This window comes from Drosophila biarmipes, unplaced genomic scaffold, assembly GCF_025231255.1.
Source record: "Drosophila biarmipes strain raj3 unplaced genomic scaffold, RU_DBia_V1.1 ptg000016l, whole genome shotgun sequence".
NCBI lineage: Eukaryota > Metazoa > Arthropoda > Insecta > Diptera > Drosophilidae > Drosophila > Drosophila biarmipes.
In genome coordinates, this window is record NW_026114534.1 from 405,001 (window position 1) to 417,399 (window position 12,399).

General features: G+C 33.6%; 3 non-coding genes across 3 annotated transcripts; all 3 read right to left on the reverse strand.

The window, feature by feature from the left end:
• Window positions 1-4,673: 4,673 nt before the first annotated feature.
• LOC127011956 (large subunit ribosomal RNA) lies at window positions 4,674-8,644 on the reverse strand. Its single transcript, XR_007765415.1, has one exon. It is a non-coding gene; the product is annotated as a large subunit ribosomal RNA (ribosomal RNA).
• Window positions 8,645-9,046: 402 nt separating this feature from the next.
• Window positions 9,047-9,225, reverse strand: LOC127011863 (5.8S ribosomal RNA). Its single transcript, XR_007765324.1, has one exon. It is a non-coding gene; the product is annotated as a 5.8S ribosomal RNA (ribosomal RNA).
• Window positions 9,226-10,404: 1,179 nt separating this feature from the next.
• Window positions 10,405-12,399, reverse strand: LOC127011885 (small subunit ribosomal RNA). The gene has a single exon (XR_007765343.1). It is a non-coding gene; the product is annotated as a small subunit ribosomal RNA (ribosomal RNA).

The following is a 12,399-nucleotide window of genomic DNA, read 5'->3' on the forward strand; positions in this document are numbered from 1 at the left end:
ATTGCCTTCCTCATATTTGCCACACCACCTATAGTAGTTTTTGGACACGCTGTCTCCCATTCGGGTATATTCAATTTACTTTGCCACTCACCCATATAGTGTTCTCTTATATAATAAGAAAACGCACTTTTATTTTCATTATATGGATATATTGCCTTCCTCATATTTGCCACACCACCTATAGTAGTTTTTGGACACGCTGTCTCCCATTCGGGTATATTCAATTCTCTTTGCCACTCACCCTTATAGTATTCTCTTATTTAATAAGAATACTAAAATACTTCTCATATTATAGATGTAATCTATTAACTTCTCAATATCCATACGGTTTATGTATGGTATTGACAAAATCCTATGCATTTGCATAAGATTTATTTTGCCACAATTTATAGTACTAGTGCCGCCCTCACTAGGTATAAATATCTCATTTCGCTAGTAGTGTATGGGCAAATTCTACTAGCTATTCTCATAAATATGTCACTTATATGCCATATCTATACAATTCATGCACTTTTATATGTATATTTGCTATATTATACATTATTATGCCTTATAGGTATTATACCTATAAGCCACATCCATACGATTGCTTAATATAAATATATGTATAATTTTTTATACATATTTTTTTTTTATTTATGTATGGTTTTTTATTCATATCCATATACTGTATTCACTTTTATATGGATATGATTGGCGTTTTATATAGTATTGACAAAATCATAAGTTTGACCAATACGAGGAGAGGTCCGCCAACGACCACCTCCCTATAGGTGTTTTTGGACACGCTGTCTCCCATTCGACTGCTTACTATACTAGGGGCTACCCGCTCCGTATGATATTCTCTCATATAACAAGAGAATGCAAGAAATATTCGTATTTTATGAATATAATCCATTTATTTTTCAATATCCATACGTTTTACTTAGTTTTTTGTACGGTATTGACAAAATCCTATGCATTTGCATAAGATTTATTTTGCCACAATTTATAGTACTAGTGCCGCCCTCACTAGGTATAAATATCTCATTTCGCTAGTAGTGTATGGGGAAATTCTACTAGCTATTCTCATAAATATGTCACTTATATGCCATATCTATACAATTCATGCACTTTTATATGTATATTTGCTATATTATACATTATTATGCCTTATAGGTATTATACCTATAAGCCACATCCATACGATTGCTTAATATAAATATATGTATAATTTTTTATACATATTTTTTTTTTATTTATGTATGGTTTTTTATTCATATCCATATACTGTATTCAATTTTATATGGATATGATTGGCGTTTTATATAGTATTGACAAAATCATAAGTTTGACCAATACGAGGAGAGGTCCGCCAACGACCACCTCCCTATAGGTGTTTTTGGACACGCTGTCTCCCATTCGACTGCTTACTATACTAGGGGCTACCCGCTCCGTATGATATTCTCTCATATAACAAGAGAATGCAAGAAATATTCGTATTTTATGAATATAATCCATTTATTTTTCAATATCCATACGTTTTACTTAGTTTTTTGTACGGTATTGACAAAATCCTATGCATTTGCATAAGATTTATTTTGCCACAATTTATAGTACTAGTGCCGCCCTCACTAGGTATAAATATCTCATTTCGCTAGTAGTGTATGGGCAAATTCTACTAGCTATTCTCATAAATATGTCACTTATATGCCATATCTATACAATTCATGCACTTTTATATGTATATTTGCTATATTATACATTATTATGCCTTATAGGTATTATACCTATAAGCCACATCCATACGATTGCTTAATATAAATATATGTATAATTTTTTATACATATTTTTTTTTATTTATGTATGGTTTTTTATTCATATCCATATACTGTATTCACTTTTATATGGATATGATTGGCGTTTTATATAGTATTGACAAAATCATAAGTTTGACCAATACGAGGAGAGGTCCGCCAACGACCACCTCCCTATAGGTGTTTTTGGACACGCTGTCTCCCATTCGACTGCTTACTATACTAGGGGCTACCCGCTCCGTATGATATTCTCTCATATAACAAGAGAATGCAAGAAATATTCGTATTTTATGAATATAATCCATTTATTTTTCAATATCCATACGTTTTACTTAGTTTTTTGTACGGTATTGACAAAATCCTATGCATTTGCATAAGATTTATTTTGCCACAATTTATAGTACTAGTGCCGCCCTCACTAGGTATAAATATCTCATTTCGCTAGTAGTGTATGGGCAAATTCTACTAGCTATTCTCATAAATGCCTTCTTTATGCCATATCTATACAATTTATGCACTTTTATATGTATATTTGCTAATATTATACATTATTATGCCTTATAGGTATTATACCTATAAGCCATATACATACGATTTCATTTTTTTATTTATATATGGTTTTGTATTTATAACCATATACCGTATTTACTTTTATAAGGATATGATTGGCGTTTTATATAGTATTGACAAAATTATAAGTTTGACAAACACTTTTTTAAGTCTTTTAGTTAAAATTGTCATTTTTAATTGACTATCTAAACACTAGATATATTTGCACATGGAGCAAAGAGTATAAAAATTGGTCGCGTCACTAATAATATCGCGATACATTTTTACTACCATCAAAATACCACATACGTTTATATGTCCTCTTTATTTAATTTGGTTTCTAAACCTCAGGAATAGTTTTAATTATATGTGCGCTCTAAGTTGAATGAATTTCTTGAATCTCTTTACTTGAATTTCTAAGACTTAAAAATATTTATAAATAGATGTCCTATTGCATAATATTTTTTTATCGCTTCACTTATAAAATAACGATCCTGCCTTTCTACCTTTGAATAAACATTCATATAAACATGGAGAAAAAAACGTTCGCGTCACTAACAGTATGTGACGATAAAATTTTGCTAACATTAAAAGGAACATATTTTTATATGTCAACTCTTAGTTGAATTGGTCTATTGCTTAAGATTCTAGACCTTAGGAATATTTTTATATTATATGTTTGCCAATCTTCGCGTCACTAAAAAGATGACGATTCATATTGTTATTATTAGATGGTCGAGTTGTACTTATATTGATATGTTAATCAAATTGGTCTCTTACTTGAAAATCTAGACCTTAGGAATATTTTTATATTATATGTTTGCCAATCTTCGCGTCACTAATAAGATGACGATTCATATTGTTATTATTAGATGGTCGAGTTGTACTTATATTGATATGTTAATCATATCTTACTTGAAAATCTAGACCTTAGGAATATTTGTATATTATATGTTTGCCAATCTTCGCGTCAGTAATAAGATGACGATTCATATTGTTATTATTAGATGGTCGAGTTGTACTTATATTGATATGTTAATCAAATTGGTCTCTTACTTGAAAATCTAGACCTTAGGAATATTTTTATATTATATGTTTGCCAATCTTCGCGTCACTAATAAGATGACGATTCATATTGTTATTATTAGATGGTCGAGTTGTACTTATATTGATATGTTAATCAAATTGGTCTCTTACTTGAAAATCTAGACCTTAGGAATATTTTTATATTATATGTTTGCCAATCTTCGCGTCACTAATAAGATGACGATTCATATTGTTATTATTAGATGGTCGAGTTGTACTTATATTGATATGTTAATCAAATTGGTCTCTTACTTGAAAATCTAGACCTTAGGAATATTTTTATATTATATGTTTGCCAATCTTCGCGTCACTAATAAGATGACGATTCATATTGTTATTATTAGATGGTCGAGTTGTACTTATATTGATATGTTAATCAAATTGGTCTCTTACTTGAAAATCTAGACCTTAGGAATATTTTTATATTATATGTTTGCCAATCTTCGCGTCACTAATAAGATGACGATTCATATTGTTATTATTAGATGGTCGAGTTGTACTTATATTGATATGTTAATCAAATTGGTCTCTTACTTGAAAATCTAGACCTTAGGAATATTTTTATATTATATGTTTGCCAATCTTCGCGTCACTAATAAGATGACGATTCATATTATTATTAGATGGTCGAGTTGTACTTATATTGATATGTTAATCAAATTGGTCTCTTACTTGAAAATCTAGACCTTAGGAATATTTTTATATTATATGTTTGCCAATCTTCGCGTCACTAATAAGATGACGATTCATATTGTTATTATTAGATGGTCGAGTTGTACTTATATTGATATGTTAATCAAATTGGTCTCTTACTTGAAAATCTAGACCTTAGGAATATTTTTATATTATATGTTTGCCAATCTTCGCGTCACTAATAAGATGACGATTCATATTGTTATTATTAGATGGTCGAGTTGTACTTATATTGATATGTTAATCAAATTGGTCTCTTACTTGAAAATCTAGACCTTAGGAATATTTTTATATTATATGTTTGCCAATCTTCGCGTCACTAATAAGATGACGATTCATATTGTTATTATTAGATGGTCGAGTTGTACTTATATTGATATGTTAATCAAATTGGTCTCTTACTTGAAAATCTAGACCTTAGGAATGTAATATATAAAGGATTAAAAATTCGCCACAAAGCCAAGCAAACAATCAATGCATACAAATAGATTGTTGGTTGAACTTTATATAAGAAGTTCAACACAACAAATAAATTATGCAATTTTATTATCGAATCATCAAGCAAAGGATAAGCTTCAGTGGATCGCAGTATGGCAGCTGCTCAACCACTTACAACACCTTGCCTGTTACAAAAGTCGTTTACAATTGATTCTAGGCTTTGTCATTGTATTAAATAATGCTTTTATATGTAACTAGCGCGGCATCAGGTGATCAAAGATCCTCCCAATTTACTATGTTACAAATTACATTGGCATCACATCCATTGTCGTTTAAAAAGTAAATTATAAACTTTAAATGGTTTAGAAGCCATACAATGCAAATTGCCCCTTATTTATCATTGCAGTCCAGCACGGATACGACCTTAGAGGCGTTCAGGCATAATCCAACGGACGTAGCGTCATACCACTGTTCGCTCGAACAAGTATTGTGCCATTGGTCCGTACCTGCGGTTCCTCTCGTACTACGCAGGAATGCTGTCGCAACAACGTTTTGTCATTAGTAGGGTAAAACTAACCTGTCTCACGACGGTCTAAACCCAGCTCACGTTCCCTTGCATGGGTGAACAATCCAACGCTTGGTGAATTTTGCTTCACAATGATAGGAAGAGCCGACATCGAAGGATCAAAAAGCGACGTCGCTATGAACGCTTGGCCGCCACAAGCCAGTTATCCCTATGGTAACTTTTCTGACACCTCTTGTTAAAAACTCTTTAAACCAAAAGGATCGATAGGCCGAGCTTTTGCTGTCCCTGTGTGTACTGAACACCGAGATCAAGTCAGCATTTGCCCTTTTGCTCTATGTGTGGTTTCTGTCCGCACTGAGCTGGCCTTGGGACACCTCCGTTATTATTTGAGAGATGTACCGCCCCAGTCAAACTCCCTACCTGGCAATGTCCTTGAATTGGATCATACCTGAGTAATTGGAGTTATACCAAATTTTCAAATCAAAAATACATAAATGCACCGTTTTATTAAAGAATTTGTTTGCGATTATATAACAAACTCGTGATACTTTGATCAAGAAGCTTGCATCAAAACCCAATACCATAAGATATAATAAATATATCCGTATAATGGCTAGGAAATGATACACGTTCCATTTAATCAAGTAAGTAAGGAAACAATAAGAGTAGTGGTATTTCATTGGCGATACCAAACCGAGGTCTAATATCTCCCACTTATTCTACACCTCTTATGTCTCCTTACACTGCCAGATTAGAGTCAAGCTCAAAAGGGTCTTCTTTCCCCGCTAATTATTCCAAGCCCGTTCCCTTGGCTGTGGTTTCGCTAGATAGTAGATAGGGACAGTAGGAATCTCGTTAATCCATTCATGCGCGTCACTAATTAGATGACGAGGCATTTGGCTACCTTAAGAGAGTCATAGTTACTCCCGCCGTTGACCCGCGCTTACTTGAATTTCTTCACTTTGACATTCAGAGCACTGGGCAGAAATCACATTGTGTCAACACCCGCTAGGGCCATCACAATGCTTTGTTTTAATTAGACAGTCGGATTCCCCAAGTCCGTGCCAGTTCTGAATTGATTGTTAATTGATAATCGTTATAATTAATAAGAACTAATTGGTTTAACCCAATTAGTATTCTTAAAAATTTTAGCAAGAAAGTTCCACAATTGGCTACGTAACTAAACTATCCGGGGAACAAGTAACTAACATAAATGCTAGAAACTCTATTTACCCAGAACGAGCACATAAACCATGTTATTGTTTCCCAATCAAGCCCGACTATCTCAATCTTCAGAGCCAATCCTTATCCCGAAGTTACGGATCTAATTTGCCGACTTCCCTTACCTACATTATTCTATCGACTAGAGACTCTTCACCTTGGAGACCAGCTGCGGATATTGGTACGGCCTGTTGAGAAGTTTGCGTGTCCCCACCATAAATTTTCAAGGTCCGAGGAGAAAATATCGACACAACAGTATATGTCATGCTCTTCTAGCCCATCTACCATATCTCTCTGCGAAAGACTTCCATGGTAGTACGGCTATAAAACAGAAAAGAAAACTCTTCCGATATCTCTCGACGGCTTCTTTATGGTCGTTCCTGTTGCCAGGATGAGCACGAGGCCCATATTTAATAACAAACGGATACTCAACAGGTTACGGAATTGGAACCGTATTCCCTTTCGTTCAAAATTATTCAAGTATATTAATTTAGCTAGATTTTATATAATATATATATTTGTTTGGCATTTGTATTTTACTTGAAAATTTTCGGCTTTCGCCTTGAACTTAGGACCGACTAACTCGTGATCAACCACTGTTCACACGAAACCCTTCTCCACTTCAGTCCTCCAAGGTCTCATTCGATTATTTGCTACTACCACCAAGATCTGTACCAATGGCAGCTCCATGCAGGCTTACGCCAAACACTTCTACGCATACCATTGTACCTTCCTACTCACTAAAGTTTCAAAATTTATATTACAAGTAATATAAATCATCTACTTTAGCGGTAATGTATAGGTATACAACTTAAGCGCCATCCATTTTAAGGGCTAGTTGCTTCGGCAGGTGAGTTGTTACACACTCCTTAGCGGATTTCGACTTCCATGATCACCGTCCTGCTGTTTTAAGCAACCAACGCCTTTCATGGTATCTGCATGAGTTGTTAATTTGGGCACCGTAACATTACGTTTGGTTCATCCCACAGCGCCAGTTCTGCTTACCAAAAGTGGCCCACTGGGCACATTATATCATAACCTTGAACTTCATATCAAGAAAGTTAAGGTTCTTACCCATTTAAAGTTTGAGAATAGATTAAGATCGTTTCGACCCTAAGGCCTCTAATCATTCGCTTTACCAGATAAGATTATTTTATATAATATTAAAATGCACCAGCTATCCTGAGGGAAACTTCGGAAGGAACCAGCTACTAGATGGTTCGATTGGTCTTTCGCCCCTATACTCAATTCTGACAATCGATTTGCACGTCAGAACTGTTTCGGTCTTCCATCAGGGTTTCCCCTGACTTCAACCTGATCAAGTATAGTTCACCATCTTTCGGGTCACAGCATATATGCTCAAGGTACGTTCCAGTTAGAGGCATAAATAATATAAATATCATTATACATAACTATATAGAACGCCTCGGGATTGTGTTAATTAGCTATAAATAGTTAAAAAACTAATCCCATTATTAGTCAAGTTAATTACGCTATTAGGTTTATATCCCAATAACTTGCACATATGTTAGACTCCTTGGTCCGTGTTTCAAGACGGGTCCCGAAGGTATCCTGAATCTTTCGCATTGTTAATCCTACAAGTGCATATAATAAACACAAAAATCAATGATAATTATGCCATTATATAATTCCGAAAAATTAACGCACTGTATTCATATAAATCTATCAGCACTTTATCAAATTAATAACATTTATTCTGTGTTAAAATGCAAGCAAATTAATTTGAATAAACTATAAGTTATATTTTATGATAAATTTGGTATGCTAATAGATTACAATGTCCTTATATGGAAAAAATGCACACTATTATCATAATATTGTTTAAATATTACAATTCTAATGATGAATTTTCCATAACGGATATTCAGGTTCATCGGGCTTAACCTCTAAGCAGTTTCACGTACTGTTTAACTCTCTATTCAGAGTTCTTTTCAACTTTCCCTCACGGTACTTGTTTACTATCGGTCTCATGGTTATATTTAGTTTTAGATGGAGTTTACCACCCACTTAGTGCTGCACTATCAAGCAACACGACTCTTTGGAAACATCATCTAGTAATCATTAACGTTATACGGGCCTGGCACCCTCTATGGGTAAATGGCCTCATTTAAGAAGGACTTAAATCGTTAATTTCTCATACTAGAATATTGACGCTCCATACACTGCATCTCACATTTGCCATATAGACAAAGTGACTTAGTGCTGAACTGATTTCTTTTCGCTCGCCGCTACTAAGAAAATCCTTGTTAGTTTCTTTTCCTCCCCTAATTAATATGCTTAAATTCAGGGGGTAGTCCCATATGAGTTGAGGTTGTGTATAACTTTTATATGCAATTAATTCTTTATATATAATGATAAAACATTTTATTAAATTCGTTATATTAATAATATCTGTATATAAATGGCATTTGTTTGATTTAACGAATCAACGAAGAATAATAATATTGTCAACGGTTTTCTATTTTCTAATCATTAATAAGAGACAATTCTAGATAAATTTTTATGCTAGACATTTCTCAGTATCATTTGATTGAAAAAGAAAATATTTCTCTTCGTTTTTCACATTCAAATTATTTACTAATGTGAGATAATGTTTTTCATATATTTTTTAATATTATGAATAAAATAATTAAATTATTATTATCCAATAATATACCATATGCTTATAAAATTTCATTATAAAATTTGTATAAGCAACTTAATTAGCATAGTCTTACAACCCTCAACCATATGTAGTCCAAGCAGCACTATAAAATTAATTAAAGTACATAACAGCATGGACTGCGATATGCGTTCAAAATGTCGATGTTCATGTGTCCTGCAGTTCACACGATGACGCACAGTTTGCTGCGTTCTTCATCGACCCATGAGCCGAGTGATCCACCGATTAGAGTTTTATAAATTGGTTTCTTAATTTTGTCAAATATGTTTTTATTGAAAGAAATTAAAAATACACCATTTTACTGGCATTTTTATACCTAAAACGAATGCTGCGAAATGTCTTAGTTTTATATAACCAATATATATCAAAGTATTTCTTTTTAAATTGCATTTATTGTAAATAAATATATATATATATATATTAATACTTTTTTAGCGATATAAATTGAAATTTATATAAAACATTAACCTGTATAAAACCAGGTACAACATTGTACATTTTAGGTTGTTGCATTATCCAATGTATGCGCATAACTGAGATGAACAATACATATCGCAACGCGTGTATATTATGGTCCATATACACACAGTATTTTAATTGTGTTTATATACAATAATAATTTAATATTATTATTTTAATAATTCGATTTGCTTGTTCGAATTTTTATTTGTTTGTTTTGGCTGCTTATTATTTCTCTCATATGTATTAAATACAATATATAATTTTAATATTTGCATTATTTCGATTTGCTTGTTCGAAATTTCATTTGATCTATATTAGATCATATACATTTTGGCAATTCATATTTTATTTGTATTACTATAATGTATTTATTATAATATAAACAAATATTTTATTAACGGTAAGGATATACAATAATAATTTAATATTATTATTTTAATAATTCGATTTGCTTGTTCGAATTTTTATTTGTTTGCTTTGGCTGCTTATTATTTCTCTCATATGTATTAAATACAATATATAATTTTAATATTTGCATTATTTCGATTTGCTTGTTCGAAATTTTATTTGATCTATATTAGATCTCATTATACATTTTGGCAATTCATATTTTATTTGTATTATTATAATGTATTTATTATAATATAAACAAATATTTTATTAACGGTAAGGATATACAATAATAATTTAATATTATTATTTTAATAATTCGATTTGCTTGTTCGAATTTTTATTTGTTTGCTTTGGCTGCTTATTAATTTCTCTCATATGTATTAAATACAATATATAATTTTAATATTTGCATTATTTCGATTTGCTTGTTCGAAATTTCATTTGATCTATAATAGATCTCATATACATTTTGGCAATTCATATTTTATTTGTAATACTATAATGTATTTATTATAATATAAACAAATATTTTATTAACGGTAAGGATATTAAAACATTAATGATCCTTCCGCAGGTTCACCTACGGAAACCTTGTTACGACTTTTACTTCCTCTAAATAATCAAGTTCGGTCAACTTTTGCGAAACAACCGTAACACGCAAGGCGTCACAGTGATCACGTCCGGAGACCTCACTAAATAATTCAATCGGTAGTAGCGACGGGCGGTGTGTACAAAGGGCAGGGACGTAATCAATGCGAGTTAATGACTCACACTTACTGGGAATTCCAAGTTCATGTGAACAGTTTCAGTTCACAATCCCAAGCATGAAAGTGGTTCAGCGGTTTACCCGGACCTCTCGGTCTAGGAAATACACGTTGATACTTTCATTGTAGCGCGCGTGCAGCCCAGGACATCTAAGGGCATCACAGACCTGTTATTGCTCAATCTCATTATTGCTAGACGCAATTTGTCCATTTAAGAAGCTAGTGTCCTTATAATGGGACAAACCAACAGGTACGGCTCCACTTATATAAACACATTCAAACACAATAAACATTTTACTGCCACCATGAATGAAGGCTATATAAGCTTCAACACCATAATCCTGAAGATATCTATTTAATATATTTGAGTCTCGTTCGTTATCGGAATTAACCAGACAAATCACTCCACGAACTAAGAACGGCCATGCACCACCACCCATAGATTCGAGAAAGAGCTATCAATCTGTCTTACACACTTATGTTCGGACCTGGTAAGTTTTCCCGTGTTGAGTCAAATTAAGCCGCAGGCTCCACTCCTGGTGGTGCCCTTCCGTCAATTCCTTTAAGTTTCAGCTTTGCAACCATACTTCCCCCGGAGCCCAAAAGCTTTGGTTTCCCGGGAAGCGACTGAGAGAGCCATAAAAGTAGCTACACCCAATTGCTAGCTGGCATCGTTTATGGTTAGAACTAGGGCGGTATCTGATCGCCTTCGAACCTCTAACTTTCGTTCTTGATTAATGAAAACATCTTTGGCAAATGCTTTCGCTTAAGTTAGTCTTACGACGGTCCAAGAATTTCACCTCTCGCGTCGTAATACTAATGCCCCCAAACTGCTTCTATTAATCATTACCTCTTGATCTGAAAACCAATGAAAGCAGAACAGAGGTCTTATTTCATTATCCCATGCACAGAATATTCAGGCATTTGAAGCCTGCTTTAAGCACTCTAATTTGTTCAAAGTAATTGTACCGGCCCACAATAACACTCGTTTAAGAGCACTAATGCAGGTTTTTAAATAGGAGGAACATATGAAAAAATACAAGTATCTAAGCACATGTAAGAACTCCACCGGTAATACGCTTACATACATAAAGGTATAGTACTAACCACAATTGTAAGTTGTACTACCCGTATGAAGCACAAGTTCAACTACGAACGTTTTAACCGCAACAACTTTAATATACGCTATTGGAGCTGGAATTACCGCGGCTGCTGGCACCAGACTTGCCCTCCAATTGGTCCTTGTTAAAGGATTTAAAGTGTACTCATTCCAATTACAGGGCCTCGGATATGAGTCCTGTATTGTTATTTTTCGTCACTACCTCCCCGAGCTGGGAGTGGGTAATTTACGCGCCTGCTGCCTTCCTTAGATGTGGTAGCCGTTTCTCAGGCTCCCTCTCCGGAATCGAACCCTGATTCCCCGTTACCCGTTGCAACCATGGTAGTCCTAGATACTACCATCAAAAGTTGATAGGGCAGACATTTGAAAGATCTGTCGTCGGTACAAGACCATACGATCTGCATGTTATCTAGAGTTCAACCAATATAACGATCTTGCGATCGCTTGGTTTTAGCCTAATAAAAGCACATGTTCCATAAGGTTCATGTTTTAATTGCATGTATTAGCTCTAGAATTACCACAGTTATCCAAGTAACTGTTAACGATCTAAGGAACCATAACTGATATAATGAGCCTTTTGCGGTTTCACTTTTAATTCGTGTGTACTTAGACATGCATGGCTTAATCTTTGAGACAAGCATATAACTACTGGCAGGATCAACCAGAAT